General features: G+C 43.3%; 1 pseudogene; it reads left to right on the plus strand.

Annotated features, from left to right (window-relative positions):
• The first annotated feature begins 1407 nt into the window (after positions 1 to 1407).
• On the plus strand, positions 1408 to 17310 carry LOC118855237 (annotated as a pseudogene).
• Positions 17311 to 24015: the final 6705 nt, after the last annotated feature.

Consider the following 24015-nt stretch of genomic DNA (forward strand, 5'->3'; position numbering starts at 1 on the left):
GAGGAACTGCCTGGGGCTGGCACCAATCACCATGGCTGTGTCCCCCACACCTGGGCACTGGCTGAGAGAAGAGCAAATGGGACTTTAGTTCCTGGGGCTGAGGCACCTAGAAAATTTCACTCATATCACTGAATGCATGTCTTCACTGTGATCGTTGCCATGGTTGGATTGTCATGTAGCTCCTGGGCTTCCATATCCAGCAGAACCCCTTCTCTGTCTATGTCCTCAACTTTACTGGGACCGATGCCCACTTCCTTCGCAGCCTCTTTTTAATTCCTCATTCAGGAATTTGTTGTCTATTTTAATTCTTCTGTCACGCATGTAGGAGTGACCTGTGTTATGTTCATGTGCCACTGTGTGAGCCTGAGCCCTTTGGCTTCGATCAGCACCAAGCGCTGTCCATCCATGCTCTTCCCTCTCTGGTACCAATGTCACCAAAGCACATCTCTGCCTCAGTGCGCTCCATCCTCTGCCCTTTGGCCAGCCTATTTGAATAGCAAGTTATATCTTTTGTGTTTCTGTCTACACTAAACATTTCTGTCCTGCCTTCTTCAACATCCAAACCATGTGGTTCTTCCTCCTCACCTGTGTTCTGTGTGTGTTGAGCCTGACTCTGCCGCTGAGGGTCCAGTGCAGCTCCCAGCACTGGCAGTCCCCCAGGCTCTACCTTCTCACGGTCCTCCTGTTCCTGCTCTGTGGCCTGGCCCATGGGGATCAAAGGTGTAATACAATGCTCAGATTTAGATACCATGCTTAATTGGTTCCATCTGCTCCTGACCTCTGTGAACAGCAGCTCAAATGCCTTCACTTACTTCTTCCTGGACAGCCAAAGGCATAGATGGAGGGAGCCTTTTAGGGTGGTCCTGAAGAGGGCCCTGGGGGTGAGCAGGAGTTGGGTGTGGGGGAAAAGTCCACATGCCCCCCATGCCAACAGCCCAAAGATGTCATCCTGAGGCTAAGAACAAGATGCTCAGGAAATGAGCCCTCTGCCACAGACCCAGCTGTGGCCCCCTTCCACCTACCTGCATGCATTTGAAGTATGTAAAAAATTTACATGACAATTTTGTTGTATATTTGAAAGGAATAACAAGTTGTGCACAGTAGATTTGCAGTTTCAGGCACAATCTTTTCTTTATTGTACTATGCTATGGAGATGCTGGCTCTATTCCAATTATTTAAAATAAAATAAAAGAGAGGCCTCTGCTGATTTCCACCCAATGCAAATGAACTCGCCTTCCCAGTCACCTTACATCTCTTTTGCTTGTGCTTATACTCCCACATGTTGTATGCCTCAATGGCACTATGCAAATTGCTACGGTACAAATAAAGACAAAGTGGGGCAGGGAAGTGTCAACAGTGGGACTATGTGCGGGGGATCATGTTCCTTGGAATTCAAACCAAGCAAAGATGCAGAAGGAAAGTGCAGAGTTACCTGGAGAATCCACATCCAACCTGTATGAAGGAAACCCATGGGAGAACTTTAGTGCTGCACTCTCCAGCACTCCAATCAAAGGAGAGAGGATGCTGAGGGAGATGGGTAGGTCTTAAGTGGCCAGAGCTAAGTAAACCAGCCTGGTGAGATGTCAGGTGACCAGCTTCTCCTGGGTGGGGCATCATGCTCCTTGGAGCTCAAGCTAAGCAGAGCTGCAGCTGGCTAAGGAAGGTTTATCAGCCTCATGGGGCTCCCTCTCTGAAGGAACCTGGCCCCTCTCACACTGTTAACTACAAACTCAAAGCAGGCAAAGGGGAAATTCAAAGGCAAACCTGCTGCCTAGCCCTGTCTCCATCTCCATGCCTCTGCAGCACAGATCAAGGACCAGACCATGTGGTTCATTGGCCATCTATGACTACAGAGCTGCTGAAGGAGGACTGCCCATGAAGCTCCAAAATGTGTGAGGGGCCTGCTGCACAGCCATCTCTGACAGTACAGTGAGAGACAAGATGACACCCAGTCACCTTCTAGTGGTGGGGTTGGAGGAGGAACAATAATGATTGACTTCATTCCCTCACTCAGCCCCAGCCAGCAAAGGAGCCCCATCATGAACTGCTGTGTAGACAGAGTTTGCTTTTTCTCTTGAGCTCCCTGATTTAATCAGCCTTGTCCCTTGGAAATGTTGGCAGGAGATGACCTTAGGGTGAGGCAGAACTTCAGAGTGGCCCTGATGCCTCTGACTCTCCAGCAGAGTGGTAGAGGGAAACACAAAGGCTCGGGTTTTTGAGACTCTTTACCTTGGTCTCCAACTCCGTGCCTCTATAAAGGGTCAGAGGAGACCTTGCTCATTCTTCCACTCTTGGAAGTCAGTTTCTGTAAGGGGTTGGTGCCGACCCCGAGGCTGTCAGGACCCTAGTACTTGGCCTGTTTCCTGGGTAAAACCAGACAGGCTTAGCAGGAGCTGGAATGGCAGGTGCCCGGAGGGAGGGCCTCCACCCTTCACAGCCCCCCTGTAGTCTTCCTGCACATGCAGGCAGAGTCCATCCACAAGGCACTCACAAGCCCAGAAGGAGGAACCCAGCTGGCCACTACCTAATGTTCTTGAACCAGTGCCTAACACAACAATGCTTTGATACTTTACTTACTGGAACATCTTTGATACTTTACAAGGGCATCCTGCCCCGTGCCTCACATAGCTCATACAGCTCTGATACCAGCTTGCAACATGCCTGAGCCTTCCCATGCCTCCTTAGATACTGTAGGACAGCAACCCCCTTTGTTCCCCTACTCATATAGAAACTATCTTGCTACATCCCTAGTGTTTCCCATACGCTTGTAGGAACCATAGTTTGCAACAATCCAGATTCTTCCCACCTGATATAAATACCCATATCTAATCTAAGTGCAACAATACACTCATGTAGCAACATTTCTGTTTCTTCCCATGCTGTCATCCCCTTACCCCTTGAACACCTGCTTCTGCTTATGTAATGAAATACCCTATAAAACTGGATAATGTCTCCCAATAAATCCGAGTTGTATTCTCTCTGACTCCCGCCTCATCATTGCATCCTGAGATTGAGGTCCTTGCTGGTCAGGGACCCCCAACATGTTTCAAACCATTTTCATTGTCTTTTCAGGAATAACTTGTTATTTCATCATTCTTTTTCCTGAATTCAAGAATCATTTAGTACTAGTTATTTCATGACATTTCAGTGGCTCAGATTTTCAGCTGAGAATTTCCACTGTAGATCACATGCATCATGGACCTCATCAAATTTTTCTCTCTGACACAACTTCATGCCCCTGTTTGCTGGACATGATCCCATCAAGTGCTCCTCCAGAGGGCCCTGGCAGATGAGCAAGAGTTGGGGGGTGAGTCACAAGACATCCCCCAGAGCAACACCCTGGAGACATCCTGAGGCTAAGAACAAGATGCTCGGACATGGAGTCCATGAAATGAGCCCCCTGCCCCAAACCCAGATGCAGCACCTTCCCACCTCCCTAAGAGGTGATTTCCCACATGCACAACCCTTATGTTGGTGCCTAGGGTTTGAACTCTAAGTGATGAACAAGCATTTATTAAGTACCGACTCTACGCCAGGCTTTGTACTAAGTGACTATATCCCTGGGAGGCAGGTGCTTTCATGATCCTCAATTTACACTGTGTCTCTGAAAAGCAGTTTGGTAAAAGTTCTTAAATATTTTTAGCAAGTAATAATTGTAACTAACAAGAAGGTTTGGAAAGCACTTTAAATAGTTGAAAATGACCCATTCCTCGAAGCATGGACAGTGGGCTCTGTGTGCTGCCAATCAAAGCCACAGAGAGCATTAGATTCTCTCTTTCTGCCACTCCTTCTCCCTCTCCCTCTCCTTCTCTCTCTCTCTCTCTCTCTCTCTCTCTCTCTCTCTCTCTCTCTCTCTCTCTCTCTCCAGCTCCTCCTCTTTCTTCTCCTCCTCCTCCTCCTCCCCCCCATGAGTCTTTTCGATGCATATTCGATTCTGTTTTTGGTGTTTTTTTTTTGCAGGGGGAAGGCAGGGCAATTGGGGTTAAGTGACTTGCCCAAGGTCACACAGCTAGTAAGTATGCCAAGTGTCTGAGGCCAGATTTGAACTCAGGTCCTCCTGACTTCAGGGCCAGTGCTCTACTCACTGGGCCACCTAACTGCCCCTGCATATTCGATTCTGACTCAGAAGCCAACAATAAAGCTAATTTCATCAATACCCATCTTTGAGGCTCGAGGAGAAACTTCTAAGTCTCAAAGGTCTTAGAAGCTTCCTGTCCTCCCCACGCTTCCAGCTAGCTTGCAGACAGACTGAGGATGGCCCATCTGCTCCTCTCTTCAGCTGTGGACTTGAGCTCTGATCATATCTATCCGTACCACCTGTGAGCCACATCTATATATTTACACAAGTCACACACATTTGAAGCCTATACACACACACACACACACACATACACACACACATCTAAACATAACTACTCTGGACTCTTGTGTAAGCTCTTTGGGAGCTAGGACCACTTTCTCTGTTGTCTTTTTATCCCCAGCAACTAGCAGAGTTCCTGGCTCTTAGTAGGTGCTTTACAACAGGCTTCTTGATTGATGGGACTCCATTTGACTGCAAAGCAAACTGAAGCTAAAATAAGGAAAGTGACTCACCCATCATCACACAGACATAGAGGGCTAGGACAGGACTCAAAACCACAGTCCTTCTGGGATCAAGGATACCACCCTATTCATTATATATCATTATGCACTGAGCTAGCAGGTTTCTCAGGAAGACAGTGTTATGGATGCCTCATGACTGGGGGACAGATCCAATGGCAGGCTTTGTTACCCCATCTCCTGGCACTGGGGACCCTGCCCTAAAAATGGTGTTGTAGACGGAAGAAAGATTAGGACAACAGAATGAGGAGTAGAGGCCCTAAAGTGGGGGAGAAGACAAGTGACAGTGTCTGCTGTTGGTTAGGACTGTCCAAGCATTGTTTACCTGCATGCCAGAAAGAGAGGTAAGGATAAAAATGAGTACATGCATACATGGATACATACATTCAGTAACATATGTACATGTGTGTGCACATTCATAAATCATGTTAATATATTTATATTGCATGTTACATATTAGTACACATTGTATCATTCTGTTATGAAGACTTTGAGTAGTCTACTGATGCCTATGGACTTCTCCTTTTCATAATAATTTTTAATAATTTTAAATAATACTGAAATTCAGTTAGATGTTAGTGAAAATAAATATTATTTTCTGCCCATCCAAGTTCATAGAACCCCTGAATCTATGCATAAGTCCCAGGTTAAGAGTGTCTGGCTTAAGTAGAAATATATGGATAGAGGGATGGATGGATGGATACATGTATGGAAGGATGGATGGACGGAGGGAGGGGGAGAGGGATGGAGGGAGGAAGGGAGTGATGGGTGTTATGAGTGTATGGTAAGTGTGTATGAATATGTATATTATATTGTATGTATATGTGTGTATGTTCCTATGTGTTCTTAGGTATATATGTATACTGTTTTGTATATTTTGTGAAGCAACACATATATAAGTATTTGTTATGTGTGCATATATACTTTTTTCCCTTTAAATACTTTAAAATACAAGGTTCCTGCCAGTCCAAGCCTCACCCCTATACCCAGCTGTAGTCTAAGGATATCTGAGACACTTCTATATTCTCCAGGGAAAGCTGAGCCAAAAGGACAAAACAAAACTTCACTTTCAGAAAAGTTCTGTGAGAGATAGAAATGAGGCTAATGAACCAGGGGATGTTTATTCCTTAAACTATGATGGATAAGTAGCCAAGGATGATGGGAAGGACCAGTGGTTTGGGGATAATGGGTACATCAAGCCAACAGTAATTCCTCTAGTGCCTTTGTGCAGAGGCAAGTGTTTGGGGAGAGTTGAAGGCTTTCCCAGAGAGACACCATTTATGGAGTTTATCGGGTCTTGAAGGCTTTGGGGAGTTCATCTCCTGAGGTCAATGTTTGGAAAATCCCCACCCTTGGTGCCTGAAAGCCAATAGAAAGTCTCTGCTGCTGGGCCTATGTGAGGGGGAAAGGAGGGAGGAAAATATAAGGGTAAGAAACATAAGGAGCTACTCTGGATCCCACTTCAAGCCCACCCTCTGTCTCCCAGTGTCTGGCCAGGACACTCCCAAGAAGGACAGGTATAGGCATCAGCTACAGGACCAGACACAGGAATCACCAGCAACCTGGAGAGGAAAAGGGAAGTTCTCAATCTGGGACCTTTCCTTGTAATCCTTTGTCTTCCCTGGATATGCTGAGGATTCCTCCCTGAGTTTAATCCTTTCCTTGTCCATTCGCATTGACACCCTCAGTGTGCACAGCTGGAAAACTGGTCAGTGTAGGGAGGGGGAGTCACAGAAGGTTCTGCTGCTGCCTTCTGACATTTTCCCCTTGGAGACAGGATCAGCCCTCCCCTTCCACATGCTTTTTAATGTGGCCCCAGCAGGGAGGGAGAGTTTTGCTTGGAGTGCTTCAGAAGCCCCTACAGCCCAAGGGCACCAATGTTCTTGTTCGCATTCCCCCAGTCCCAGTCTCTGGCTCAGCCTGTCTGGACCCAATGATGCCTTGATTTTTCTCCCATTCTCAATCTCGATAAACAGCCTCATTCTTTCACATTTGTCCCTAAAGCACATCATTGGTCAATAAAAAGGAGCTGAAGCCATAGCAGTCAACAACCCAGACCCCTGCAGTGGGTCATGTTCTGTGCTGGTCAATTACCTGGTCTGGCAGGAGGTGGGGACCTGCGGCTGCATCCTCCTCCCCTCTGCCCACTCTCAGTACAGTATCAGCTGCTTCGGGGCAGGGACATGGTCTTCTATTCCCAGCACCAAGCCCAGTGGTGTGAATTATTCTGGACCCAGGATCTCATAACAATATTGAAAAATGTTTATTGCCGTTCGGCAGAGAAAAACAATAAAGAGGTTATAGCATTTCCTTCCTTCCTTTCCAGAGGTCGATGATGATGGAGGTGAAACACTGTTTAATATGCTGTTGGACTTAGCTCATATGATGGTTAGTTGTGCTAAAATATCTTTCTCTTCTTTTTTATTCTTTGATTTAAAAAATGACTGCTTGGGGGACAGTATGTTGAACAATAAAAATTATGTAAACTAAGAAGTTGTTGATAGAAATTTTTAAATATAAATAAATAAATGGAGGAACAAATTTATGAATTAATAAATGAGTAAACAAATAAACGTACATAGATACATTAAAGGAATAAAGAAATCTTGGTTGCATTGACTTAACTGGCTCACCCCTCCCTTAGGTCTGTCCACATAGGTTATAAAAGGAAGCCAAACGCCCTATACTCTCCTACAGTCTAAAGAAAGAGCAGAAGAAAGAGGAAAATGGAGGGTGAGTTGGAGTGTGGTCAGAGAAGAGAGGACAGACAAGTGTACCCCCAATCTTCTCCAGAAGACTCATTTCAGTTCCTCACTGTCACATCATAACAAGAGACAAGGGGAAAGTAAGAAATTTTAAGGGCCTACTATGTTCCAGGCACAGTGTTAAATACTTTACAAGTGTTATCTCATTTGATCCTCTGAAGAACCCTGTGAGCCTGGGGTTAACGCTGGCCTCATTTTACAGTTCAGGAATCTGAGGGTGACGGATGTTAAGTGACTTGTCTAGGGTCACACCGCTAATGTGACTAATGAAAAGTCCAAGAGACATGATTTCTAATTATATTCTATATTTCTAAATTTATTTTATCAACAACTTCTCAATATAACTAATTTATTACATATGGCTAGTAAATAATTAATAGTTGGAGGTCAATGACCCTCCTGGAAGCCAAAAACTCTCCCTGGAGAACATTTCTAAAAGTCTTTGGAAAAGGGGATGTGCCAGAGGGTGGAAATCAACTCTGATGGATTAAAAAATCAATGAGGTGTTGGAGACAGAGGGTATGATGAGGTTCAGTTGCCTCCAGGTATCTGGACAAAGGCAGCCATCTCTACCCAGTCAATGAACAATGGACAGGGTGCGGTAGGAATAACAGCTGCATGAGGTGCTCTTTGTAAGATCTTCTAGTTGAGCATGATTGAAAAGCACTGCACCATGAGTATTTGGGTGATCCCATCCATCAGCAACGTCCTTCAGAGGCTGACTGAATAACCTACAGGGGATGGCTTTCTGAATGAGGAAATAGGAAGGGGAAGCCTTAATCATAATTGAATACTTGGTTATTAATAGGAGTGAAATAATCATTTCTTTTCCTAGTAAGTGTCTGGGACTAGATTTTAACTCATTTCTTTCTCTAGGCCCATACCTCTATGCACTGTGGTGCCCCCTAGCTGCCCCCAGAGAGAGGCAGTGAGGAAGATGAGGCTGTAACTCTTGAAAGTAGAGATGGGAGTAAATCTCTGGGAAAAAAAAACCTGAAGGGCTTCCTTCTCTTTGTGTTCCCAGGGTTTTGAGAGGAACAGGGCTTCTTAGTGCTGGGACCAACCACCATGGCTGTGTCCCCACACCTGGGTAGTCAGAATATGTTCACAACAACACAAGAGAGAGATGCACAAATGGAAGTTTAGTTCCTGGAGCTGAGGCACCTTGAGAATTTGACTTAAGTGACTGGATGGGGATCTTCTCTTTGCTCATTGTCTGGTTGGGCTGGTGGGGAACAGCATCATCCTGTAGCTCCTGAGCTTGTGTATCCAGAGGAATCCTTTCTCCCAGGGGTTTCCAAAGTGGGCAATACTGCTCCCTGGGTGTGCTGGAACAATAGCAGGTAGTAGTAGCCTCAGATACAACTGGGGGGCATTGAATAAAAATAAAAGGGTCTTGGGAGCATGGAAGCATAAGGAAAGAAGAGAAGAAAATTTTGAAAAACCGTTCCTACATGTTTCATCTGTTGTGTAACAGACTTATAGTAGTAGGGTTTACATTGTTTGCCAAAAAAAAAACACAGAAAATGCAAGTTCTAATCCATCATTGGTCAAGTTGACCAACAGGTCTTAACAGGCAAGTGTTGGCAGGCCAACATGTTGTGCTTTGCCTGGAAGTCCAGCATGTATGTGTGGCAATATGTATGTGTAATGACTTGTTTACAATATGATACTGTAAACTGTTATATAACACAATATTATGTCATGTAAATTTTCATGCAAGAAAAACCAGTCATTTACAATAAATTATTAAATTTAAGATGCATCATTTAAAATATTTATTTTTTAAATGATGCGTATTTCCAAAAATAACATTAAAGGGTTATCGTAAGTAAATTTACAGGAAGACACCAAGTAATTTTTTTTTCAAGATGGAGGTGTAGGTCAAGTAAGTTTGGGAATCTCTGGTCTACATCTTCAAGCTGGTGGAGCTGGCACCCTCTTCCTTCATTGCTCCTTTCTGATCTCCCTAGCTGAATCTGTTAGCTATTTGTATTATTCTTTCTCATACAAAGCATTGATCTATGTGACACACACATTCTACACAGTGGGTCTGAGCTTCCTGGCTGTGATCAGCACCAAGCACTGTCCATCTGCGCTCTTTCCCCTCTGGTACAGATGTCACTGCACCATGCACACGTCTGCAGCTGTGTGCGCCATCCTCTGGGCTCTGACCAGCCTGCCCATGGTAGCAGACTTTGTCATTTGTTTTTATGTGTATACCCCCATTTGTGTAGTGACTACTTCATCATGGAGTTTGTATGGTTCATCCTCCTCACCCATGCTGTACATGCAGTGCTGGGGCAGGACTGGAACCCACATCTCTTCTGGGATCAAGGGCACCACCCTATCCATTATATCATGATGCACCATGCAAGCAGGTTTCTAAGGAAGACAGTGTGATGGATTCCACATGACTGGGGGGACAGATCCAATGGCAGGCTTTGTTACCCCATCTCTATGCCACTGGGGGCCCTTCCCTAAAGATGGTGTTGTAGAGGGAGGAAAGATTAGGACAAGATAATGAGTAGGCAGAGGCCCTAAAGAGGGGGATAGGACAAGGGGCAGTGTCTGCTGTTGGTTATGACTGACCAAGTATCATTAACTCAACTTGCTTGAAAGAGAGGTGGTGATAAAGGTGAGTACATACATACCTGGATACATACATTCAGTAATGTTTATACATGTAGACACATGTGCACATGAATGAATAACATCGATGTGTTTTTATGTACATGATATATATTGTACATGATATATATTAATATGCATTGTATCGTTTTATTATAAATATTATCTGTAGCCTACTGATTCCTACGAACTCATCCTTTTCATAACATTTTTAATCTTTGAAGGAAATACAGAAGCTCAAGTAGAGATTAGTGAATATAAATATATTTTTCTCCCCATCCAAGTTCACGGAACCCTGAATCTATTCATGAATCTCAGGTCAAGAGTGCCTGGTATAAGTAGAAATGTGTGTGTATCTTTGTGTCTGTGTGTCTGTTTGTGTTTGTGTCTGTATGTAGTATGTTAAGAGTGTATGTTAAGTGTATATGAATATATTGTTTTTGTATGGGTGCATATTCCTATGTGTTTTTCTATATAGGCATACTGTATTGTATCTTTTGTGAATCAATAGATATATGCATTTATTGTGTGTATATATACTTGTTTCCCCTAAGAACTTTAAAATACAAAGCTTCTGCTAATCCAAGCCTCACCCCTATGCCTAAGGGGATTCTAGGGATATCTGAGGCACTTCTAGATTCTCCACGGAAGGCTGAGACAACAGGAGAAAACACAACTTTGCTCTTAGAAAGGTTCTGTGAGTGCTGGAAAGGGAACTAAAGAACTTGGTGCCCCACAGGGGATATTTCTTCCTTAGTTGCTGGACTGATAAGTACCAAGGATGATGGGAAAGACCAGTGGATTGGGGGTAATGGGCCACACCAGTCCAAAAGGAATTAATCTGATACCTTTGTGCAGAGGCAGGTATTTGAGGAGAATTGTAATAGTAATTAAAGTGGGACTTTTTGCTATTGACCTTTAATGATTCTGGCCTTTGTTTGAATGGAGCAGATAAAGTGGGATGTTTTTGTATTTCTCAGCACTGAGACAATTGGGAGTCATTGATTTGTATCTGATGTGATACTGGGGGTGGGGAACTTTTCCACGCCCAGCCTGGGTGAGGTCAGGGCTCTCAGGGCCCTGAACAGGATATATAAGGGCAGAGGCTGGCATTCTATCTCAGAGCTCTGAGCCACAGCAGGAATGGCATGTGACTCTGGGCCAGCCATTGTAATGAACCCCCCTGCTGAACACTCAGATGTTGATAACTATGAATTGTATTTGGTCTGTAATTCAGGGTGCTGGTTTTTACCCCTGAACTAGGTGAATGGTATTTGTATGCTGGATTAAAGTAAGATTGTTAACCCCTTAATGCTGCTTTCCTTAGTAAAGCAAATCACAAGGACCTGGGCTTGCAGCATTGTGTGAGCTGGTTGTTGTTGGTTTTACACCCCCACAGCAGCTGCTAGCTGGATTGTTGAAACTAGAATTGAAGTCTGTATCAGAGAGACACCACTTATGGAGTTTATGGGAGTTGAAGCCTTTGGGGAGTTCATCTCCTGAGGCTAATGTCTGGGAAATCCCCACCCTTGGTGCCTGAAAGCCAATAGAAAATCTTTGCTGCTAGGCCTATGAGAGGAGGGAGGGAAATATAAGGGCAAGAAAAGAGCTGCCCTGGATCCTGCTTCAAGGCCACCTTCCAGCTCCTGTGTAGGTAAGCAAAATGGCCTTTGTTTTCTTTGAGTAACTCAGTTTATCTCATTAAGCCTTACTAGGTGTTTGGCCCCAGGCCCAGAGTCTTATGAGGTGTAAAACCTTAGTGGGTGTGGATTGGCAACTAAGGTGGGGCCCAAGGTAGGGCTAACTCCAGGGAGGGCCTAGTTTATATGTCTGGGACAGCCGAGGCTTTTAGACCACATGGGTTTAAGTCCACTTGTTTGTGATGATTCATGGGGCTGGCTAAGGGGAGGTGTTAACTCCAGAGCCATGCCCTGTTGGGTGTTAACCTAACCTATGTGGATGTGAACCTCCCAGTGTCCTAAGGGGAGGGGCCAACTCAAGAACCAATCACCAGAGCCTGGGCTCTGGTCATTCAGGCAATGCATGATGATGTCAAAAACTATAAGAGCAGAGAAGACGGCTTGAAGATCCTTTTCCGTTGGAGCCAGAGATAGCTACAGCCGAAGCTGAAGCAGGAGCTGCCAGTAGCAGAGCTGACCCACGTGTGGACCAAGCAGTGCTGAGCAAGGACTTGAGGCCAGTGGGTAATCTTCTTACCATAGAGGGGAAGCATGTATATGATTTTGCTTTATGCCATCATGCTTCTCTGTGGCCTCCTGGTTACTCTTGTGAGGTGGACTTATTGGGCCTGGAAGCTTTTGATCAAAATATCAAAATGGGGATGCTGGTTCATGGGTCTGTTACTTTGGAGCTTAAATACATGCTTTAATTCTTCTGCCTTCTCCCTAGAGAATTCCTTATATCCTGCAGTTCCGAACCTTTCAGACATATATATGATTCTCTTTGAAACCATAAATTCTGCCTTCATAATACAGCTCCCAGCGTCTGGACACAAGATTCCTGAGAAGGACAGGTACAGGCCTCGACTGCAGGACAAGACACAGGAGTCACCAGGAACCTGGAGAGGGAAAAGGGAAGATCTCAGTCTGGGACCTTTCCTTGTAACTCTTTGTCATCCCTGGATCTGCTTAAGATTCCTCTGTGACTTTAGTCCTTTCCTTGTCCATTTACATTGATCCCCTTGATGCGCACAGCCAGAAAGCTGGCCAGTGTGGGGAGGGGGTGGATGTCACAGGAGTTTCTGCTGCTGGATTCTGATTTTTATCCCTTGGAGGCAGGAGCCCTCTCCAACCCTCAGATGCTTTTTAACATGGCCTTCAGCAGGGGGCGGGGGGGGGGGCGGAGTTTTGTCTAGAGTGCCTCAGTAGTCTCTACAACTGAAGGATGCCAAAGTTCTTGGCCATACTCCCCTGGCCTAGCCTCTGGCTCAGTGTGAGTAGACCCCATAATGCCAGGATTTTTCTCCTATTCACCATCTGAATAAACAGATCCACTGCTTCACAGATGTTTGTTTTTAAAGTACATCATTTGTCAATAAAGAGGAGCTGAAGCCATAGCAATCAACAGCCCTAACACCTGCAGTTGGTCATGCTCTGTACTGGTCAATTCCTGGTGTAACAGGAGGTAAGGACCAGCTGGTGCATCCTTCTCCCCTCTGCCCACTCTCAGTACAGTATCAGCTGCTTCAGGGAAGGGACAGTTTCATTGTCTTTGTATTCCCAGCACCAAGTCCAGTGGTGAAAATTATTCTGGGCCCAGGATCTCAGAAGGATAAGCATCTAACAAATGTTTGTTGCAGTTTGGCACAGAAAAAAAAGAGGTGATTGCATTTGCTTCCCTCCTTTCCAGAGGTGGGTCACTACGGGTGTGGATCACTGTGTATTATACTATTGGATTTAGTTCATATGGTGGTTTTTTGTGGTGAAGTATTTTTTTCTCCTTTTTTATTGTTTGATTAAAAAACATTGATTCTGCTCAAGGGACAATATGCTGAACAATAAAAATGATTTAAAAGAAAACGTTGATAGTTTTAAAATATAGTAAGTGGATGAATGAACTTATGAATGAATAAATAAGTAAATTAACAAGTAAATCCATGTGTACATAAACAAATGAATAAATGCATGTATGTTGCATTGAATTAAGTGGTTCAGCCCACCCTTTAGTCTGTCCACATGGGTTGTAGAAGGAGCCAAGCCCCCTATTCTCTTCTACAGTCTAAAGAAAGAGCAGAGAGAGGAAAAAGAAGGGGGGAAAGTAGAGAAGAAAGGAGAAGCAAGTGTATCCTCTGACATCTCCAGGAGGATCATCTCTATGCCCCACTATCACATGACAGATGAAAGAGTAAGAGAGGAGAATGGAACAAGAATTTATTAAGCACCTACTGTGTACTAGGCAGGATGTTAAACACTTTAGAAATAATACCTCATTTGATCCTCTGAAGAACCCTGTGAGACAGGTGCTATTACTGGCCTCATTTTACAGTTGAGAAACCTGAGGCAAACAGATCTTCAGTAACTTGTCCAGGATCACACAGCTAATAATTGTCCGGTGCTAGATTTGAACTAGCTCTGTGCACTATGGTGTCACCTAGTTGCCCTGAGAGGGGGTGGAGAAGAGGAGGCTCTAACTCCTGAGAAGGGGGAGGGAGTAAATCTCTAGAAAAGTCCCTGATGCTCTTCTATGTTTTCATGTTCCCAGGGCATCTGATAAGAGAAGGGCTTCCCAGGGCTGGGACCAACCACCATGGCTGTGTCCCCCACACCTGAGCAGTGGGAATATGTTCACAACAACGCAACAGAGAGAAGTGCAAATGGGAGTTTAGTTCCTACGGCTGAGGCTCCTTGAGAATTAAGCGACGGGATGTGGATCTTCTCTCTGCTCATTGCACTGGTTGGGCTGGCGGGGAACAACATCGTCCTGTGGCCCCTAAGCTTCCGCATCTAGAGGAGCCCTTTCTCTGTCGACATCCTCAACCTGGCCGGGGCTGACGCCCTCCTCCTTGTTACTACTTTCTGATCTCCATAAATACGTTTGTTGGATATTTTTATTCTTTTTTAATATTCATAGTAGGGACCTTTCTCCAATACGTGTTCTACACCCCGGTCTGAGCCTCCCGCCTGCAATCAGCACCGAGAGCTGTCCATCCGCGCTCTTCCGGTACTCTGGTACTCTCCTCAGCAGCCCAAGACATGTCTGCCGCGGTGTGTGCGGTTCTCTTGGCTTTGTCCTGCCTGCTTGGGATAGCAGATATTGTCCTTCGTGTTTTTGTACACAGTCACCACTTCTGTAGCCTCTTCTCCACTGTCGATTTCGTGTGGTTCTTGGTCCTCAACTGCGCGCTGTGTGTATCCAGCCCGACTCTGCTGCAGAGAGTGCAGTGCAGCTTCCAGCGGTGGCAGCGCCCCACCCTCTACCTCCTGGCCCTGCTCACGGTCCTCGTATTCCTGCTCTGTAGATTGCCCATGAGGATCCGGAATTTCGTAGCGCTTCGACATAGTTTTCATACCTCCTTGGCTCCTAGTCTGTGTGAAGAGCTCACAAATCCTTTCATTTACTTCTTCCTGGGCAGCCAAAGACATAGAAGAGGGAGAGAGCCCCTCAGGGTGGTCCTCCGGATAAGCAGAAGTTGGGAGGTGGGGCAACGGACACCCCCCCATACCAACACCTCAAAGATGTCATTCTGAGGCTAAGAACAAGATGCTTACACAAGGGAACTCATGAAATGAGCCCCCCTGCTCCAGGTCCAGCTGTACCCGCTCCCACCTCCCTGTGGGGGAAGCCAGGATTCCTCCCATCCTTTAAGTTAATGCTTAGGGCTTAAACTCTAAGTAATGAACAAGCACCTAATGGTTGTCTCCTCTATGCCAAGCCCCTAGGTTGCCCAATGGTTAGACTGCAGGCCCAGGAATCAGAATGGCATCAGTTGGAATCTGGCCTGACATTTACTAGCTGCATGACCCTGGCCAAGTCACTTGAACCTGTTTACCTCCATTTCCATATGTAAAATGAGCTGGAAAAGGAGATAGCAAACCACTCCAGTATCTTTTCCAAGAAAACAACAAATGGCATCGTGGAGAGCAGAACATGACTGAAAAACAATATGCCAGGCACTGTAGTAAGCACTTTACAAACATCTCATTTAATGCTCAGGATATCCCTGGGAGGTAGGTGCTTTCATGGTTCCCACTTTATACCTGAGGAAACTGAGGCAGGCAGAGGTTCAATGACTTACCTAGGATCTCAATGCTAGTAAGCAACTGAGACTTGATTTGAACTCAAATCTTCCTGACTCCAGGATCAATGCTCTGTGCTCTCTGGAACCCCCTCACTTGCTGAAGGCTTCAGGATTTACGGTACTTGGGGAGGGAGGTCCAGGGCCTCATGTGTCACCAGCCCAGAAGAGGCCCACTTCATTAGATGGCCACTGTTCCTGTTTTGGAGAGTAGAGGAAAGCCACCATCTAAGTCACAGTGTTTCCCTGACCACTCCTTGTCAGTCTCTGTAAATGAAGGTATAGAGTAAGACTCTATACCAAGACACCATGGGCTATGCCTCCCTCCCAGCCTACCCTTTTCTCTCAGGTTTGATCCACAAGGTTCCCTCAGATCTTTTCCCCCTCCCCCTTCCCTGAACAGAGGAGACTGCAGCTCAACCTTGCCCCCCTTTACCCTCCATTCCTTGTCAGTGCTCCCCTCTCTCCTCCCCACCCCCCATTCCTATCATAGGAGTTGAGTTAAATACTTCTCTGCTTCTAAAAGAGAAGGCGGGGGCTCAGCATACTCTCATTTTTAGTGTTTCTCCAGGTCTCAATCTCTGAATCTCTGTATTTCTCTGTCTCTGTGTCTCTCTCTTTTCCAATCTCTCTTTCACTTTGCATGACCCAGGTCCCTGATGAGGTACTGCAGAAGGTATAGTTGGGGTGTTTGTTGTATGACAGGGCTTATCCTAGTGAGCCCAAAGCAATAGAAGGGGACACAGCATCTCACACATGCATATCACACCACACACACATACATACACACGCACGCACACACACACTTACACTAAACCACAATCTCCTCCAGAATATCCCAACCGTGAGAGATAGCTAGCCTCAAAGAATCCTCCAGTGAGAGTCTTATATGATCTGATGATGAGTGAAGGGAGCAGAACCAGGCAGGAGAACATTGTACACAACCACAGACACATTGCTTCTGTGATGACTAACTTTGATAGACTTGGCTCTTCCCAACAATGCAAGGTTCTAAGACAGCTCCAAAAGACTCACAATGGAAAAGGCTATCTATATCCAGAGGAAGAATTACGGAATCTGAATGCAGATTGAAGCAGACGATTGGCTCTCTTTTTTAACTGTGTTTTACTCTTGTTTTTGTTACATCTTTCTCATGGTTCATTTCATTGGTTATAATTTTTCTTTACAATTTGATTATTGGAGTTTAATGTGAAGGTGTGTGTAGAACTTATATCAGATTACATGCCATCTCAGGGGGGAAGGGGGAGGAGAAGGAAGGGGATGAAATTTGGAACTCAAAAGTTTGTGGAATGGAGTGTTGTAAACTAAAATATATGTATAATTAATTAATAAAAGAAAGTCTCCCCCAGTGACAATGATCTCACTCCATCCTCGGTGGTTTCAGGTCCCGTATTTCGCCTGGTCCAGGGACAGAATGGTGACAGGGCATCCTCAGCAATTCTTGTCATTGCTCATGTGATGGGCATGGTGACCATGAGCATCAACCAGTCGCCAAGGCAGAGAGTGTCATGGGGTGTCCCTGGCACCCAACTTTCCTAGGCCATGCCACCTTAATCACTAATACCGATTGGCTGTGCCCTCAGCTCCTCCCAGAGTTGGCAAGGTGATTGACACATTGCTAGATATTATCAAGCCCCCAACAGAAGAAACCTGCAGGTTATGAGATACTTCCCCAAATTTAGGAGGCAGAGAAAACAGTAAATACTTATCTGATGCCTAATAATGCGCCAGGTGCCGTGCGAAGGACCTCACACGGGCTTTCTCATTTGGTCTTCACAACAACTTGGCAAAGGAAGTGCTGCTCTTATTCCCACTTTACAATTGAAGACAATAGAGTTCAAGTGACTTGCACAGGGTCACACAGCTATTAAATGTTTGACATGAGTTCAGAGGTCTTCCTGACTCCAAGCCCAACACTGCACCATCCGGCTAGCTGCCAATACTTCACACTTCCTGGTCACTGGAAAATGGATTCCCTTCACCACACATGTTACAGGAGGCCACTGATTAAGGGGATATTTTAATCACAGAATCCCAGACACAGTTCAAGACCCTCTTTGATCAGTGCTGTTCAGAGACAGAAATCTTGTTCCTTAATTAGGGCCAGACTCCCAGACTTGTGCTGGCAAAGACTCAAATGAGGATGATATCTGTATAATAATTAGCATAATGCCTGGCACATAGTAGGTCTTTATTAAATTCTTCTTCTTCCCCCTCCCCAACTTCCAGGAAAACAATGAAAGCATGGCCTTCTCTTGGGACACGGAGCTTAGAGGGGACCTATGGCAGAATTTGTGATTTCGTTTACCTTGAAGCTGCAAGCAGCCTGCTAGTCTGCACCTTGGCCACGTCTCCTGCCTGTTTCTGCCCCTATTACTCCAGCCTGACAGAAAGGGAGCTGGAGACATTTTTTTCTTTCCTGCCTATGGACCAATAGGGAGTAGAGACACCTGGCTTTGCAGGCTTTCTCTTTTTTCTCTCTCACTTCTTCTCCAAGGACATGAGAAGTTCACACCCTCCTTCCAAATAGAGCCCTCTGGGCTTAGGACACATGACAAGTAGAATCTACTGTAACGTTTCTGTGAAGAATTACATGCTTTCTATGTTTAGGATTATCATTAAGGATTCTGTTTGTATTGTGGAGGCATCATTATTAATCACTACAGTGTTTTAGAGCCCACGATGCTCCTGATACTGTGGGTGTGATGATCCAGTTCATACTAGGTTAGAATCTTCACCCTGGAGGTAAGAATTGCCCAGTTCTTCTAATCTAATGGACCTCAAGGTCTCTCTCTCTTCCTCCATCCCTCTCAACTCTCTCTCTCTCTCTCTCTCTCTCTCTCTCTCACACACACACACACACACACACACACACACACACACACACACATACACCACATAGAGGATGGGATTATACTTTGTACAAATAAGGAATGTGTACCATGAACATTCCCATCAAACTTTGCCTAAGAAATTCAGCAGCAGTTAGGAGCCATCACAAGGCTGCATGCACAGTAGCTGCTCAAACCACATTCACTTGGTGAATAAGTGGACTGTTTGACAGGATTCCAAATTTTCACTGGAGAGAGAGCACACTTTGTAAATTCTCAAGAAAGGGTCAAAGCTCTGCTAGTCTCACTAATACAATAATGACCTGCCTGTTAATGAAGGGATTGGACTGGATAATCTCCTAGATCTCTTACAGGCCTGTGTAACCCTTCTCCTGGCACCCTTCTCTAACAGACACTTTATTTCCTACCAGGAAGGGAAGCAGGAATTTGGGGCCATAAGCTTGGCCACTCTGCTCTCCTCAGAAAGAAAAGGTACTAGGCTAGAATTATAACATCTATTCCCTTTTATATTATTAATCTAGGAAATGTGGTTTTTGGCTCAAGCTCATTTCTGATCAGTTTCTTTACAGAGAAGGAAGGGACCCAAGCTTTATGTCCAAGGCTTGACCCCTCTCCTGCCAGATTTCAGTTCCACAGTGATCACACATAGTAGGTAGCCAAAATATTTTTAAAAAAAGAAAGATTTATCCATGTACATAGCCAAACAGAAATAAAAGAAAGTATACATAGGAAACTATGTACCAAATACAGAGAGAAGGCACTCTCCCATTGGAAATGAGGTAACTCCACTTAACAAAGATCTCATCCAAGGAGAAGTTCCCTGAAATATCTAATGTAGCAATCTGGGAATAGTTTTATGATGGAGACTGTTAACGTCTCTGATGGCAGCTTCTTCCTAGAGTCTTTTCTTTCAACGACACAGAGTGGGATGGCATCTTCCAACCTTTTTTACAAGGTGAAAGCCAGAACCACGAGAAGCAACTGCAGACCCAGAAGAGATATGATACTTGTTCAAAGACTTGAAGAAGACTCAAGAGCCTGAAAAGAGTTAACCCCTCCTCTCTCTCCATGCAAGTGCAAGGCATTGATCTCCACCATAAGGAGAGAAATGCATACTTCGGGCCTTGGGACTCAGGTTACACCAAAATCCTAGAATTAAAGGAAATGCAATTTCTTAAATGCTCAGACACTGAGGACAAATTAAAAAGGGTGAACATGCCCCATATAGTGAGAAAAGTTCCAGTCTTGGGGTGATACACAGAGACTCCCCCAATCTTAAGTTTGGAAAAGATGTGGGAGGTATCTAGTAAAGCCCATCCCTGAACAAGATTCCCCTTTGCAGCATCCCCAAAGTGGGGTCACCCAACTTCCATATGAAGATTTAGAGCAACAATGATCTCGCTAACTTTTCAAGACTCAGCTTCAGGTCCTATTTTCACCTCGTCTAAGCTCAGATTGGTTTCAGGGCATCCTTAGCTCCTCCAGAAGTTGGTGATGGTATTAGCATGATAACAAATTCAGCAGTCCACCAAGGGAGCATGGGGAAGTATAAGCAGTATCTTTAGCCCCCCACTTTCTTGACATATCACAATTAAACACTAGTACTTATGGTCTGTGCCTTCAACTCCTCCTACAGTTGGTAATGTGGTGGTATTAGAGAAGGACATAACCAAGACACCAAGAAGGGAAGGACACAGGCTTTCAGGCACTTCCAGAGTTAACATTCAATACCTTCTGGCTGCTTGAATGTGATGGAGAAGGTCGAAGGACCCACTCTCTCCTATCAAGTCCCTAACAATACAGAACTAGAAATGCAACGATGTTTTTTAAATGAAAGCCAAAGTGGTGATTCTGAAAATCAAAGAATAAATTAACAGCAGGTAAAGCAAAGAAACAAAACCTGAAGTGATAAAGAAGCTGCAGAATTCATTTAAACCAACAGCAGCAGCAGTAACAAATAATATTCATTTTTAAATTAGCTGCCCTGGCTTTAAAAGAAAAAAGAGATAATACATAGTAAATGACTACAGTAACCTAATGTTTAATAACCTCAGACTCCAGCCTCTGGGGTAAGAACTCACTATTTGACAAAAACTGCTGGGAAAGTTAGAAAATATTATGACAGAAACTAGGCATAGACCAACATCTCACACAGCATACCAAGATAAAGTCAGAATATGTACATGATTTAGACATAAAAGGTGATATCATAAGCAAATTAGGAGAGCAAGGAATAACCTATCTGTCAGATTTATAGACAAGAGAAGAATTTATGACCAAGCAAGAGATATAGAATATTATGAGATGTAAAATGAGTAATTTCATTTACAGTAAATTAAAAGATTTTGCACAAACAAAGCCAATGCAATCAAGTTTAGAAGGAAAGCAGAAAGGGAAAAGTTTACAAGTGTCTCTAATAAAGGCTTCATTTTTCATATGGATGGAGAAATGAGCCAAATCTATAAGAATACAAGTCATTTCCCCAACTGATAAATGGTCAAAGGATATGAACAGGCAATTTTCTGATGAAGAAATCAAAGCTATCTATTGCCATGTAAAAATGCTCTAAATCACTATAAATTAGAGAAACACAGATTGAAACAATTCTGAGGTACCACATTACACCTATTAGATTGGCTAATATGACAGAAAAAGATAAATGATAAACGTTGGAAGGTATGTGAAAAAATTGGGACACTAATGCACTAGGTGTGGTGTGAGCTGATCCAACCATTCCAGAAAGTAATTTGGAACTGTATCCAAAAGGCAATCAAACTGTGCATACCCTTTGATCCAGTAATAGCACTCCTCGGTCTGTATCCTGATGAGATCCCCAAAAAGGGGAAAGGACCGATATATACAAAAAATATTTATAGCAGCTCTTTCTGTGGTGACAAAGAATTAAAAATTGAGGGGATGCCCATCAACTGGGAAATAGCTGAACAAGTTGGGGTACATGATTGTAATACAATAATACTATGTTATAAGAAATGATGAGCAGGATGCTTTCAGAAAAACCTGGAAAGATTTACATTAACAGATGCCAAGTGAAGTGAGTAAAACTAGGATCTACGCAGTATATACACAGTAACAGCAATATTGTGTGATGAACATAGCTATTCTCAGCAATACAATGATCAGAAACAATTTCAAAGGACTCATTACAAAAAAAATGCTATCTGCCTCCAGAAATAGAACTGATGGAGTCTGAATGCAGATCAAATCATAATATTTTCTACTTTATGCTTGTAGAGTTTTTTTTTTCGGCAGGGGTGGGGAGAATATGAGTTTTCATTCACAATATGACTAATGGAAATATGTTTTACATGATAATGTGTATAATCTACATCAAATTGCTTACTGTCTCAAGGAGGGAGAAGAATTTGGAACTCAAAAAAATTTTAAATGAATGTCAAAAATTGTTTTTACATACAATTGGGTAAAAATAAAATATTATTTTTAAAAGATGTAATTCCTAGTATTTGCATCAAAAATTAATAGAGAATTAACAGTGGAAAATGAAATAAAAGAAATCCTCAAAAGCTATTTTGACTAATTACAAAATAAAAACTGTTCATTTATATAAAATGGATGCTTCTTTACAACAAAAGCCTTTTAACAGAATAAGAAATCTATCATTGGATTAACTCAATATCAAAGAAAAATTACCATTCTTTTTTCTTTTGTTTTTTAATTTCTTTTATTTTCAATTCAGGAAACAAAATAAGCATTTCCATAACACAGCACAATGAAAAGATGATTGCACATGAAACTGCAGATCTACCATGTACGATTTGCTATTCCCTCCAAACATACAACAAAGTTATCATGTAAGTTTCTTTTTTCCCTTTTCTTCTTCCCTCCCTCATTCCCCTGCTCCCATGGCTACCATTAGACACAAGTAGGTATATAAATATATGTGTGTGTGTGTATATATATATATATATATATATATATATATATATATATATATATAATTATTCAATATATACTTCATTTCTTTCTCTGGATGCATACAGTGTCTCTCTTTATATGCCCTTTATTTTTAATATGTGTATTTATAATAGTCAAAACGACTTAGTTACTCAAAGTTATCCTTAAAACAATATTGCTGTTACAATGTTCTCTTGGTTCTACTCACTTCACTCTTCATCATTTCACACATCTTTCCATGCCTTTTGAAGATCACTGAGCTCATCATTTCTTCCAGCACAGTAGCATTCCATTAGAATCATGTACCACAATTTGTTCAACCATTCCCCAATTCATGGGCAGCCCTGCAATTTCCAGTTCTTTGCCACCACAAAGAGAGCTGATATAAACATCGCATTCACACTTCTAAATCCCAATCCACACCCTTCTAAAAGTCCCTCCCCCACTCTGTCACCCAGTTCTATACCCTCCCAGATGCAAGCGTTGTTTCCTCTTCAACTCAGATGAGAGTAGGGGTCCAACATTACTGGCCCTCCACCCCCACCTGCTTCCTCTGTATTAGTTCTTCTTTTCATGCCCCATTTTTATAACATAGTTGCTCCTTTTTGCCTTTCACTACCCAATTCTGTTTTTTAGAATCACCCCATCATGCACAACTCAGCCCCAACCTTTCTTTCAAACTACCTTGATAATGGTGACAAGTGGAAGAATACTGATAACATTTTCCTATATATAACAAGTAAACAGTATAACCTTAATGTGTGCCTTATAATTAGTCTTTAATGGTTTTCTTATATTTGTTCTGGATCTTTTATACCAAATTTTCCAAAGAGCTCTGGTCTTTTTGTTAGAAATACCTGAAAGTCTTTCAGTTCATCTAATGTCCTTTCTTTTCATTCAGGATTATACTCAACTTTACTCAGTAAGTTATTCGTGGGTGTAACCCCAGCTCTTTTGCTCTTTCAAATAGAATGATCCAAGACCTATGGTTTTTAGAGTAGAAGCTGCTAGATCCAATTTTTTCTTGTTACTTACAATATTTTCTCCTTAACCTGGAAGTTCTGAAACTTGGTTCTGAAATTCCTGCAAGTTTTTCTCCTGGGATCTCTTTCAGCTAGTAAATGATAGATTTTTTCTATTTCTACTTTACCCTCTTGCTCTGGAACTTCAGGGCAATTTTCCTTAATAATCTCTTGTAATATTATATCCATATTATTTTTTGACCAGTCTGACAATTCTCATATTGTCTCTTCTCAATCTGTTCTCCAGATCAGTTGTTTTTCTAATGAGATGTTTCATATTCTTTTCTATTTTTCTATTTTTATTATTCCTTGGTGTCTTATAATGTCATTCAATTCCCTTTGCCCAATTCTAGTTTTCAAGGAGTTCTTTTTCCTTAAGATTTTGGACTCCTTTTTCTGATTGGTTAACTTGCTTTTCATAATTTTCTTGGATTCCT

This window comes from Trichosurus vulpecula, chromosome 6, assembly GCF_011100635.1.
Source record: "Trichosurus vulpecula isolate mTriVul1 chromosome 6, mTriVul1.pri, whole genome shotgun sequence".
Taxonomy (NCBI): domain Eukaryota; kingdom Metazoa; phylum Chordata; class Mammalia; order Diprotodontia; family Phalangeridae; genus Trichosurus; species Trichosurus vulpecula.